The 14,528-nt window shown below is 32.5% G+C and overlaps 1 pseudogene; it reads left to right on the forward strand.

Moving 5' to 3' along the window:
- The first annotated feature begins 10,030 nt into the window (after positions 1–10,030).
- The window catches only part of LOC140979405 (uncharacterized), a 7,909-nt pseudogene continuing 3,411 nt past the window's right edge, over positions 10,031–14,528 (forward strand).

Genomic DNA, 14,528 nt, shown 5'->3' on the forward strand with positions numbered 1-14,528 from the left:
TGTGTTATTTTCATACTGTGATTAGGTTTGATCATATATATATATATATATATATATTGATATATTATGAGATATTATTTCTCGTATTAATATATTGCTACAGTTTGATTTAAGATTTTTTTTATCGATAAAGTATTATATATATATATATATATATATTTGATTGTCTTTGGTATGTGTAAAATATACGCCATAAAAGTTATGAAGTACTCCTGTAATTTCATAAATATTTTGAATATTTGAAAGACTTTAATTTTGGAAATTCTGTTGATTCAAGGGCTGTCTGATTTTGTTATTATTATTTATTTATAAAATAAAGTTTACCGATTCATATAAATCTCCTTTTTTGATTGAGTTGATTTTTGGGTTATACGAGTGTCACCCTTTAGTGTTTGAGTAATGTTCTTTTTAGCATTGGAATAATGGAAAAACTGTGATTATAATCTTATAACATAACACTTGGAAACAAACATTATTATTTTAAAAAATTTTAAAAAATTAAAATTGAAATTCGATAATAAAATCATCAAAATCGACAAATATATAAACCAAATTCGCAATTTTCCATAAAATAATGTACTAAACCATTTAAACCCATAATATATAGGAGAAACATATTACATATACATGCTTTTAAAAAACATCATTTTTACATGCCTTTCTAGATTTATCATTCCAGTCAACTATTAATTATCCATTAAAAATTTCTTCTTAAAAAAAAACGCACCGGTAAACTTAGTGTGCATGACACAAATATGCAATCTACGTAATTCTGAATCGCGTCGAACCCATCAGTTTGATGTTGATGCGGGTTTGACGAGTGTGAGAATAGATTTAATGTTGGGAAAGTAGTTCAAGATTTGATTTATCGTTGGGAAAGCAGTTCAAGATTCTCAAGGCTCAGTTCGGGGAACTCGGGATCGGTGAAAGGAGCAGAGTCAACTGTTATTATGTCACAAACGTACGATACCATAACACTTATATTAAAAAGGTTCAAATTAATTTGTACAGAATTTCTATTGTTCTCCTTAGTGAAAAAATGTTGATAATAAAAATATTTGAATTGTGGCAAAAAGACATCAAAAAATGATAAAATAGTTACGGAATGTTTGGTAATTTAAGATAAGTGATGAAACTAAAACTTAGTTTTATATCTTATTTCATATCATTGCATTAAATTTGCATATAATACATTATAGTTATTGTTATTTAATAGAATAATGATATTAATTAAATCTAAGTTGGTATATAGTCTGTATGAGTTTGTGGTACTAGATATTAGATAATGTGGTACACTTTGACACAAAACGTAGTACTTTATAAGTTAGATCGTGGTACGAGAACAAAAAAAATGAGATTTTGGGTTTTGATTTTTTTCCTTTTAAAGTAAAAAATAGTATTAACTTAGGAAGGTGAAAATACGATATTATCTCACTAGAGAGTGCAGAGTTTGTCACGCCCCGAGACCGGGGTTAGTTGACACCGGCGTTGTTTTACAACCACACAATTGAAAACAACAAGCCTCGTAGTACAGTATAAACCAAAAACCAGTCTATTTCATCATTAACTCAAAATATTCTTGTCTTACAGNTTTTTTTTTCTCTTCCTCAATTTGACTGTAAATGTATATTCATTTTTTAAAAAAAAAAATTACAAGAAAGCCTAAATTAAGTGTAGGAGTGTTTGAATTTACTAGAAGCTAGCTTCCCAACGCTAATTCTTACAAGAAAGGGATCAAGGCTTGTCATTTGTTAATTAGATAAACAGTGATACCAAAAATATATAGCGACTAAAACTGACATAAACCATTTTATGAATGAACTTTTTATTTCAACATTTATGCCACGCATGCATCCAAAAGAAAAGCAGTATATTAAATAAGGATAGATTAATAGTCAAATATTTATCGTTAAAATTTTAAGATGTTTTAATAATCATTTTGACCCGATTTAAGATCCAATTTTATGGATAATTATTTGATTAATAGTATTGGATCTTAAATCGGGTCAAAATGATTATTAAAAATCTTAAAATTTTAAAGATAAATATTTGACTATTAATCTATTCTTATTTAATCCACTCAACCAAACACACCCAAAGTAAATTAATAAAAACTGATTTAAAAAAGAAGGGGCCAGCCAAATTAAGCACAGTACTTGGTTGGATGGGAATTTGACAAGACTTATCAGTTGTAATTTTATGTCATTCTCCAGAGGGGAGACATGCATGAAAATGTTTAGGCAGAAAGAAAAGCACAAACAAAAGGCAGAGCAGTACAAGTAATTGGAATTTAGCAGTTACATACCTCGCTCCTTAAATCACTCTTGTAGGTTTTGTCTTTTGTGCAACGATGCCCTTTCCTGCAGGGACTTTCTTTATTTTATATTTTTAAGGTAGTAAAGCTCATCCCTCAATCCCTTTTCATATTTGTCTTTATCTTCTTGACTATCTCTTTGAGTTGGAATGTTATCACACGTAGGTGGTGTTCCAATTTCGGATAAAATCGAAAATTCAAATCGAAAAATCCGAACAGTGAATCGAACCGAAAACCGAATTTTATAATTCGGATATAAATATTAAAACCGAAATTTATTTGGTTCGGTTTCGGATTATATATTTCAAAATCGAACCGATCGAAAAAATCGAAATTTCATTAAATTAATAATTTTATTTTTATTAATTTATTTTTTGAGATGATATCAGTGAATGATGAATTATTTTAAATAATATTTAGTTGATGGTTGTTTATGTAATTAATTTAGACTTTATATTTAAATGTTTTACTAAGAAATCATGTACAAAGATAACATATTATATTTTACAATATATTTATCTTATTAATTTAAATAATCATATCAAAACCGAAATAGCCGACCGAAATAACCAAACTATTTAGGTAGAAAACCGAATCGAACCGAAGAAAAATAGTTTAGATATTGGATTTGGATGAAATTTGAATTCGATAATAAAAGTAATTTATGGACGGATTAATTTCAAATGATTTAATGTTAACTGCATGATCATATTCAAAAATTTCAAGAGTATTGACAAAACAAGTGAGATGGATTTAAATCATGGACTCAAAACAATTACCAGTCGTTTCAAATTTAAGATCTTGTTTTGTGAAGGAGTTAATTACATATCCCGGATGGGATCCAACGATTAATTTGGCTCCAAATGTTATTGAAAAATTAAACTTACCGAGGGGTCTGGCCTTCGTCGTCTTTGGAATTTTCTTAGTGAACTATGAAAACTAAGTAATTCTTACTGTGAGTGGCTAAAAAATTGTGACGTGAAAGAGTTAATGCATCAAGCTGACTGGGAAAAAGACCAACGGAATCACGTTTGAATTTTGAGATAATAATGAAGGATTTATAAATTACAAAATGATACTCTTAAACATAAAATATTAAGCGTAATTAATTGCCATGCTTTCATGATATGAATTTCACTTTTTACTAATTTTTCGACCACATTTGATTATTTTTTTAGTACAACTTTGGGATGGGGGTGGGGAAATTTCTTTGCTTTGCTTGGGCTTAGAACTCAAACCTCTACCCCGCCGCCCGCCGGTATACCTAATAGGTGGTGGTGATCCGTGACGGATCTATGATTATTAATCTATCTGAAGTAAGATTTTAAACTTTAAAATTATTTAATTTTTAAAAACTAAGCTACCGATTAATATATAAATTTTTTTATAGAATCATTTGATATTTATGTTGAAGATAATGTAATTGTGTTTGAATTGATAAATTTCAAATATATACAAATATATTTTTGTAATTTAGAGAAAGAAGACCATGAACTTCAAATCCACATCTTCTATATTTATATAATGTTTCATATTAGTTATGATGAATTTCAAGTTCACCTAGTAATAAATGCATTTGAAATTCATTCTATCTTGTATAACAATTGTGTAAATAAATGAGTTGTGAATTTTAGATTTCATTTATTGTTTCATTGTTAAAAATAAAAATATAATTGAAATCCATAAATTTCAAATTCATCCATCAAAATTGAATCTAACATGTTTGAATGTAAATTATATGATCGAAGATTTTCAGATTCTCGCCCTACACTACAAGAAAAAAGGCCTACGACAACGGTTTTTCCCCGTTGTTGTAGGCCTTTTAAAACCGTTGTTAGAAGCCCTGTGGTTAAAGGGTGTGCTCAAAGACAACGGTGAAAAACCGTTGTCGTAGACGTCTAAAGATGACGGTGAAAAACCGTTGTCGTAGGTATATAAAACCGTTGTTAAAGGTCCTGTGGTTAAAGAATTCGTTAAAAGACAACGGTTTTGGAGTGATGTGGTAGTTACAATTTGCGACGGTTTTTAAACAACCGTCGCAAATTAATTTGCGACGGAAATCATCGTTAACCGTCGCTAAAATTAGCGACGGTCGTAATTAAAATGGTCGCTAAAGAGCGACGGTGTTTTTTAAATTTCGTCGCTAATATTAGCGACGATTTTTTATGCTTTCCGTCGCTATTTTTTTCAGTAAAATAAAAAAAAATTTCACTTTTAATATTTTAATAAATATACAAAAAACTAACAATGCTAATTATATTCTTGATTTACTGTCGAAAATAATATATTCTTGATTTTAAAATTTTATTAAACTTTAAAGAGAAAAACGAAATTAAAATTGTGTAAGGGAGAAAAATTTTAAGTATTGTGAAGTGGTATGGTAGAAAATGGACTTAGGGTGGGATATTTATAGACAGTTTGCGACGGTTTTGACTTAAACCGTCGCAATTATCGACGGTTATTTTTTTAACTGTCGCCGATTTAAAATTAGCAACGCTTTTACAAGAACTGTCGCTTTATTTAGCAATGGTTATAATAAACAGTCGCTAAATATAGCGACGGTTAAATATAAACTGTCGCTAATTATAGATCGGCGACGGTTTATCGAAACGGTCGCTAAACTTAGCGGCGGTTATACAAAAACCGTCGCTAAATTTAGCAACTGTTCTCGTAAATTCGTCGCTATATTTACATCGGCGACAGTTTTACTTAAAATCGTCGCTAATTTTAGCGACAGGTATACTTAAACCGTCGCAATATTTAAATTAGCGACGATATAGTATAACCGTCGCTAATTTTAGTGACAGATTTTACTTAAACGGTTGCAAAATCTAATATTGACAACAAAATTTGTGGAAAAACCAGTTGAAAGACAACAGTTTTTTACAAACCGTTGTCGAGCTTGAAGAAAAACGCTAATAGACAACAGTTTAAAAACCGTTGTCGTAGCCCAAAAAAAAAACGCTCATAGACAACGGTTTTTAAAAACCGTTATCGTAGATATATCAAAGACAACGGTTTTAAAGAAACTGTTGTCTTTGAGCGGATTTTTTTAGGCTACGACAACGGTTTTTGTTAAAACCGTTGTTAAAAGTAAAAAGACAACGGTCTTTGTTAAAACCGTTGTCTTTGATGTGTTGTTAAATACGATTTTTCTTGTAGTGCTAGCGCCCGTGCTTGCATATATAAACTAAAGTTTTTTTATTTATTATTATTATATCTATTTTGATGCATATGCATTCTGAGATTGCAAAAGATGACAATTGGGTTTTAATTACCATGGAGCTATGTGAACATTCAGAATTAAAGTTATACTTTTATATATAGAATATAGAATAAAATATAGATATAAAGATATAAATACTTGACTAATTAAGTTATGCATGCATTTTGAAATATTAAATTTCAGGAAAAAAATATACACGCTCGTGTTTTCACATAAATTTGGGATATGCTGGGGAAATGAATGGCATATGCTTTCCATCAATTCCGATCCTGCAGAGAATTTCTGTTTTATAAATCGATACTATACAATTCGATTTTTTTTTCTTTCTGATTTCACTTTCCCAATAGAGATGAATAAAGGAGTCAACCTCTTTTAATGCAATTTATTTAATTTATTATCCTTTTAAAGCATATATAGCATTGGTAATTTAAAATATAGAGTAGGTTAATTAATTATCAAGCATCGTCAAATTAATTTTGAGTCCCGCAGATTCCTCATGGAAAAAGACCAATGTGAAACATTCACATATACAGCATAAAGAATTGTTTCAAAATATTTTACGTATAAAAATACATGTTGACAGCTTCCAAGACAAATATTCGTACGTAGGTACCAAATGCTCGAACCTTCGAGTCGATATTGAGATATCAAACATGCTTGTTGGATCATTCGATGCATCAAACTTCAAGGTTTATTCCCAGTTCCCATATAATATACCTTTTGTATAGTTCTCTTCGTTAGAATCATATCCCACTTACATACCGATAACGCATCGATAACCGAATGTTTCCTGTAAATATGGCCTCCAGACAAGAAAATTTGGAATATATGATGCTGTGAATTTGCCATCTTGATTCCCAGGATCACACTATATATATACATTAAGAGCTTCAATTTTTTTATTGAGGCGTACGTGCAGTCATTATTTAGCAGATCATGTATACTTGCATTTCTGGGCAATAACTCCTCTGGCAGAAGCTTAATCACTGTAAGCATTTTGGCTTGTGATTTGTTAAGCACATAGTTGCGGTAGATTTAACAAGCTTTCCGCCAAAGGAGATTTGTCCGGTAATGCATCTCTACAAAGGTATATATAAAGCTGGAAATATATATTTATTATAACCAAATCTCTGGTGCTCAGTTTCATTATTATACATGCATTATATATGTGTGTGTAAAAATTTATACAACTGTTGATATTTTATATATCTTGATAGATAAAAATATTTGAAAGTGGTAAATTAAAAAAAAAAATCATATGAAAGTCTTAAGAAAATATATGTTTCTCAGTGGTTTTTTTAAGAAAAAAATTGCTATTTTAGTCCTATAATTAATTATATTGGTCTGTTTTGGGTTTCAGTCTTTAACTTTTCAAAGTTTGGTTTTTATACAATGACTTGTTTTTCTTGGTGTTGATCTTTTTTTTGCCTGAAACCACTTAATCTATCGAATACGATTTATTTGACATTGATTTTCTCATTCGTGGAACATGTGGCTAGAGTTAAAGCTCATATTATTCAAATTTAAATTTATGTCATTAAAAAAAAAAGCAAAACGACCCACAATACTTCAAAATAGGAGGAAAAAAATTTGTTGTTCCCATTATTTTTGTTTATATATATTTAATGTATCTAATATAAGTTTTATTCTTGTTACATTGCCCAGGTAAAAGAGTATCATGAGTACGAGGATTTAATAGTTTCGGGGGAAAAAAAATCATGTAACTGAATGAAAACAAAAATTTGACAAGTTAAAAGACTAAAACAAAAAACTGGTCAACTTACATGCGAATCCGTAGCTTCTATTTGTTGGTATACATTAGGTAAACCTTCGAACTAACACGATAATCTGCAAACTACGGTAGCCATATAAATCACACTGGGAAATCTGTGCATGACAAGTTCGCCCGAGAGAAGATGATGATAGAAAGATTGAATTCTTGATCATTGACCAATCATTTATCTATTTCACTAACTTAATCAACATTTTCAGACTATTTTTACTTTATTATTGTTATAGGACGTCATTGTAATGAATGAATATAAATACATTTGATTCTTGTAGCATTGTGTCATGGTGACGTGCTTTTGGAGTATTGGCTGATCGTTCTCATTTCTTAGTTTAGTTGGCCCGCATATTTCTGATGCTCTTTGCCTATGATACCCTATAAAGTGATGTCTACCCACTCTACAATCTGGAGAAATTAAAGAGCCAATAACAGGGTTGGGTCTAGAGGACGTCGTTCGGGAGGTCATCCGAGCCTACCAGCCAAAATTCCATTTTGAAGCTAACCAAAGGGAGATGGTCAAGACCGGGCTTGTAGTCCAATGGTCTCACCTCCTGTCGGATTAGCCGGTTCTCCGGGTTCGATTCCTTCTCCCCGCGCGTGTTGTAATCAAAAAAATAAAAAAAAGGGAGATTGCCTACTCCCTCCTCCACCTACCAGTTGAACTGGTCACATATGACTTTTCGACCAGGTATGGGATTCCATAATCCGACCTCCCGAGCTGAGCTCTCGGAAAGATTTGGATTGATCACTCAACATATGTGAGCTCAAATAGTAGGCGGGCCTATACTCAGATCTAAATCTCCTATGTAAGGAAGGAAAATCACTAAGATACAATTTGATTTTATCTAAGATGATCTTAATCCAGAGTGTTATAAGAAAAATAATTTTATTAAGGAATACTAACATGATAACTCTTCTCCTATAAATATCAAGTCTGATGGTGTTATTTGATTCATTCACTTATATTATTTACTAACAACATTATCTATATTTTTAATATTCTTTAACTTGAACGTCAGAGGAGATACAAAAAAATTACTTTTATCCCCATTTTCACATTCTCGTTTGTGATTTCAGGCTACTCTTAGGTAGGGGGTTGACCTCCCTCGTTGAATCCAGACCTCCAGAGAGGTATCACTATTTTTGACAACATCAGTCTATATTGTCGATTTCGGTTTCCTTCAAGACAATACACACCATGACTCCTCACACAACGTGTTCGCTCCAATTATATAGTTATCCAAAAATTTCATACTTTGTTATTTCATGTTAGCATCTAACTCAGCTTCCGTCAATATTTTGTGCTTATACTCAATGTATGAATAGGCAATATACATATACGCATAAGTTTTAGGTAAGGAAAACAATAAGTTTTGCTCTATATGTTTATTTGTTTGCGATTTTGGTTATTTATATTGTCAAATTTTAATTTTACTCTTTTGTCTATTTTTTTAGTAATTCTTTTCCGATGTGACATTGATGCATAGCTGACATGGTGTCGATGTGGCAGTTACATTATCACATCAGGACAATCTTGGGAAAAAAAAACTAAAATTGTCAAAAATTAAAATATACAAGATCAAAATGAAATGTGATAATATATAAAACAAAAATAACTAAATATGCTTGACCAAAATTGCAGTTTCCCTTCTTAAGTAATATGTTGAAAATACATGGTCCAAACCCATCCGCAAAATTGAGGTATTTGAAAAAAAAATGTTTTATTCGTTTATAGTTTTTTGAAGAGCTGTCATGAATCAACACAACATATGTATCGAACCATCTTAGCTAACTCTAATGTCCCGATGGTTAATGAGATGCTACATTGAGAGTATTGTCTTCATTACAGATTCAACGACTATCATGAATCAAAATATAAGAGGTATATGCGTGTTTTGAATGCAATGGTCATTTGATTTATCAAAACCAATGTCGCATACATGCTCTCTACGACATATTTCAAATTATAACAAAGCTCAGCACGACATTTTGTGGATATAATTATCATCATTAATATCTTTGTCTCACGCATTTGATCTCATTCGTAGATCACACGTTAATTCATTTGGAATTGGTCTGGGAAATTATTTATGGCATGATTTTCAAATGGAGATATATATCGATGATGTATTTGGAATACTTAATTTATTATTAAAAATATTTAAAATTCTCCAAACTAATAAAAAAATTGAAAATATAGATTTATAATTCATTGTTTCAAGTTCAAAAATCCAAATACACTTGGAGAACACACTGATTCATTTCAGCATGCATGGCCATTTGCATGCATTTTAAAAAGAGAAATAGTCTATGATTGTAATCAAATTATCAAAAATTCAAAATGGTAATTTACTTACATTTTTTGTAGATAAAAATAATTTCAGAGTATTTCTAGTTTCTTTGTTTAGAAATAGAATTATATTAAAATAAAAATTTAATATTACAAGTTTTTGAATAAATTAAAAAAAAATTTAAATAGTTAATTTCGGGAATCCATTGTTTTATATGGAAAATAATAATATCGAATTATGGAGAATATGTTTGGAATATATCAAAATTTATTGGAATTTTTATATTTTAATTAAAATATAAAAATGTTCAACTATCTTATAATTTTTTTTTTTATTTTTTAAAACCAAAATTTGGTACTTGACAAACCCTAAAACAGCTTCCTACAATTAACTTCTAATCCCAAGGCACGAAACAGGAATGCAAGGGAAAGTTCAGGGGGCACTCAAGAAGATTGCGAGGCCACTCCGCTGCCGCCACTTCATGTATCGCTTCTCGCCTCCGCCCTGGAATTATAGCCACCGCCGGGGAGGTCCCCTCCCGCTCTCTGTACTCAAAACTAATTGGAATCATGCGTGTTTTTCTGTGTTTTTTTTAATTTTCTTGAGAATGATGCAGAAAGTTTTGATTTTTAGGGATCTATTGGCGTTTTTGGATCTATTTTTCTTTTCTTGATTATATACAGAGTTTGTAGTCTCTTGATTGATTTTGTATGTGCAACAACAGGTTGGTTTCATCTGCTGGTTTGATTTACGGTGCAAAGATGTGTTGTTTAAGATGGATGTAGCGAATGGAGTTCCTGTTTCATCGTTATGTTTCAAACCAGGTTAGTACTTTCCGTTCCGTTTTTTCTTTGGTATACTAGTTTCAACGACCTTGCTATTTCTGCATTCTTAATATTCTTTCGTGATCCATGCTTATACTTTAGTGCAAAGCTAGTTGACATGGCTGATAGAGCAGGAAGTTTGTGTTTATTGTGGCTTTTTTCAGAGACTAGTTTATTCTGTATCACTATTAAGTATCTGATGGCTCCATATGGTTTGTCATCGTTTCTTGCGAACTTCAACTAGATGCAGGGAATATTGTAGTGAGATTTTGTTCGGGAAATTTCCCTATTTAATTTCTGCACGTATAACGGGCTATTGTTTTGGTCAATGAATTTTTGAAGAATTTCATTGATTTTATGTTTGTAAGGATAGGTTGGAAGGAAAATTTTAATTGATGATGTAAATCTGAGACTATTTTCCTTTCCTGATAAAGTTCACTATCTATACTTCATCTACATAATGAGTACTTGAGGTGCTTTTTCTATAGATCAACAACATGAAAAATATGTTTTGTCGGCACAGATTATGAGAAATATGTTTTGTTGGAGAATTTCCGTGCAGCCTTCTTGTTAGTGAAATTTTATCTCATTGTTGCATGCGTAGGGAATGAAGACAGCGTCTATATTTCTGCTGGCAATGAAGTCAAGTGTTTTGATCTCCACATGGTATGCATAAATTGATTTGACCTTGTTAAATTGTTTTTGGAATGTTCTCTCGAAGGTTTACAAATTAATCCATCTGATTCTTGAGCAATATCTCTTCTGTTTGTGTTCTGGCTTGTTCATAAATGTACTAAGATGTTTGCATACATTCTCTTTTCCAAAGTTAAATTTTTTGAACCGTCCCCTGTGCTTTCTACTAATAATATGCATTTGATTTTGATATACTAGTCATGCGAGTTGCTTGATTTGCTTTCTAAAACTTTTATATGTTGTTGCATGCCTAATGTTAACAATGACACTAATCCGTTGACTGTTACAATTAAAGACAGATTCATTGAAGCAAATTGAATGCTACAACTATAACAAGGATGAGATAAATCAGGTATAAAATCTAAATGTTTGTATTATTTGAATTTTTTGTTATGACATTGTTTGTTGGCATTAAATTTTTCTGCATTTCTGTTACGAGGATAAACTATATAATGGTTTTGAAGTGAAAGAGAATCGAAAGAACTGAATTTCATGATAGGGTTATGTTTAGCTTTACTTATGTCTCGGGATCGGGCGATCGGCTGCATCTTCGTAGTAAACCTTCAGCTTTCTTTTCTGAATTTTTTATCTATCCATATTAATGTAGACAATCTAGATTTTTCCCTTGCCCGTTAAACTAAATCATAAATACCAACCTGTTATTGATATGTCATTTGCACAATTGCAGATTGCTTTCCATTCAAAGTCACCGTTCCTTGCTGCGGCAGATGATACTGGAGATGTGAAGGTATTTTTATTTGACAGAGAGGTTTTACGTCCATCACAGGAGTATGCCATCTGCAATGTTTATGGAGCTGTGGCTGAGACAATGACTCTTGACTTTGTTGTAGATCATCGACACCCAACAACGATGTATGTTCAAAACACTAAGAGCTGGCCACAAGAGTGTATGCTTCTTTTCATAAGATATTTTGAAATGTATTTCTTTAGGAAGATTACAGTTTATTTGGTCGTTTTTTATGGGATTTTTATTTCCCTTCAAACGTTAGATGCAGTGTTCTGATCTTTTGATCTTATGGAAAGCTTGTTGACCTTAAACTTCTCTTAAGTTTTTTTTTCCTTTGAATTGCTACAGCGGATAAACTTCTCTTAAGGTTGATGTCCCTTAGATTTGATATATATTATTACATTACTTAACGGTTTTAATTTTTTATTTTCATATTATTTGCAAACTTTTGTAACATTTACTGTCTTCTTCAGATTTGCAGCACTTTTCAGTTTCTTTCTTGGAAGAATTGGGAAGGTAAATTTTGTTTATATGCATGAGATGATGTCGAGTGCATTTGGTCATTTCTTCAACCTTTTTAACACCTGTGTGCGGGCAGGAAAAATCCTAGTGATAATGTAAGGTCTAGAAATTCGAACGACGTAACCTGACTGCATGCAAATTTAGGGTTTTATTAAAACGTTTATTTAATTATTTGCATTTAATGCATGGTTATGACATGATTTCATGTGGCATGGTTTATTAAGATCACATGTTATAGAGCTTCTAGCATGGTTTATTAAGATTACATGTTATAGAGCTTCTAGCAGTATTTCACGCTCGAACGAGGAACGGAGATCGAGGACAGTTGAGGAAAAAAGTTTTTTTATTAAATAATTATTTTAATTATTTATTATATGATATAATTGACATGTAAATTTCGAAAATGGGCCCTTTGTAGTATTTTTACACGCCGACCATATTTTAAACCGATAGCCGATTTTTAACAAATCAGATGACTTTTTGAGGGTTCGGATAATATTTTTGAAAACGTACCAAAACAAAATATTTTTCGTGCGTGTTATTTGGCCTAATGGGTTTGTTTTGGTTAGTTTTTGAGCCAAGCCTTACACCTCATTATTTTTAAAACCTAGGCCCAATAGTCACTTATTTTACTATCAAATAATCCACCCAAACCCTAATCCCTCCCTTCTCCCATTCAGCCGGACCAGCCCTCTCATCCTACAGCAGGTTTGTCTCGGTTTTTTAAGGAATTTTCATAGAAACGTCGCCCCGTTCTTTCTGGTGTTCGTCCCTCGCTCCGTTGGTCGTCTTTTTTGCGTACAATCCTTCATTAAGGCACACCCTATACCCTTTTTTTTCTCATCGATCACATCACGATATGTAGATTGAACGTTTATGCATGATATTCTATAGATCTATTATTATGCATCGAATTTACATGGCTTTACATGAAAAATATTAGATTTCTTCACTTGCTTCTCACGATTTTTGGATGGTTCGAAGGGCTGCCAGATTCTCGTAGATAGAGGCTCGATTCACAGCAAGTCTGGAAGATATTTAAGCACTAGATCAGATCTGGGATCGTGTCATGGTAGAGGACCGATAGGACAATGCATTTGGGAAGCCGTGTGTTTCGTTTGGTTAGGGTGAAGGGGCAGCTGTGCATGGGCGCATTCCAGGCGTTGGTTCAGGTCCTGGTGGGTCTGAGTCGAACCCCGAGTGGCTCATGGGTTGCTGGTCGCAAGGGCTATGGCCGTGGTTTAGAGATTAAGTCGCGTGGGTCGAGGGTTGGGTCACGCGGGGGGTCTTATTGCGATCCTGCGGGTTTGGCTCGCTTTGGGTGGTCTAGGCAGGCGCTCATTGGTCTGGTCTTGGTCCGAGGTTGAGTAGGGCCTGGTTGTGATGGGTTGGGGATAGGGCCGAGAGTTAGCGCCTGAGGGTCAAGTTAGGGTTCGGGTTCTCGTGTACGGAAAATTCCAGCGGCTTGCAAGGGGTTTTCGAAGGTCTTGTATGGTCTGGATATGGTTGTTTGAGGCCTAGTTAGGTGTCATTAGGTCATGGTTTAACTGAAAATGCATGTTCAAAATGTATATGTTAATTATGAAATTGAATTTTTATGAAAATGTCGGAAAATACGTTGCATGATTGGTTTTAAGAAAATGTATGTATATGCATGAATTTTACGAGTGATGAATACGATGACATGTTTTTGGAAGGAGATGAGTTGGCTGTGACTAATACGAACACGAACGTGTAAGGCCGATGCTCAGTGGATGGGTAAAACTGTCGCTGATATCCTCGTCGCCGGGTACCACGGTTTTACGTAGATGGATCCATCGACCTAGATCGGATACGAAAGTCACAACTAATGATCTGAATTTAATAAGAAAAAATGAACACGTATATGATGATATGATATGACGCGATTTGATATGACTCGACATGTTTACGTTCATGTTTACATTCTTAAGAATCATGAAACTTATTTTAATTACAATACTTTTCACTGTTGCGTGATATATATATGTACTTATTATAACGGTTCAAGTGTGTTGAGTCTTTAGGCTAACCAGGTGTAATTGATGCAGGTGAACATGTTGTTATGGTGACTGGAGGCGTTGAAGACTGAGTAGGCTGAGT

This window comes from Primulina huaijiensis, chromosome 1, assembly GCF_012295235.1.
Source record: "Primulina huaijiensis isolate GDHJ02 chromosome 1, ASM1229523v2, whole genome shotgun sequence".
NCBI lineage: Eukaryota > Viridiplantae > Streptophyta > Magnoliopsida > Lamiales > Gesneriaceae > Primulina > Primulina huaijiensis.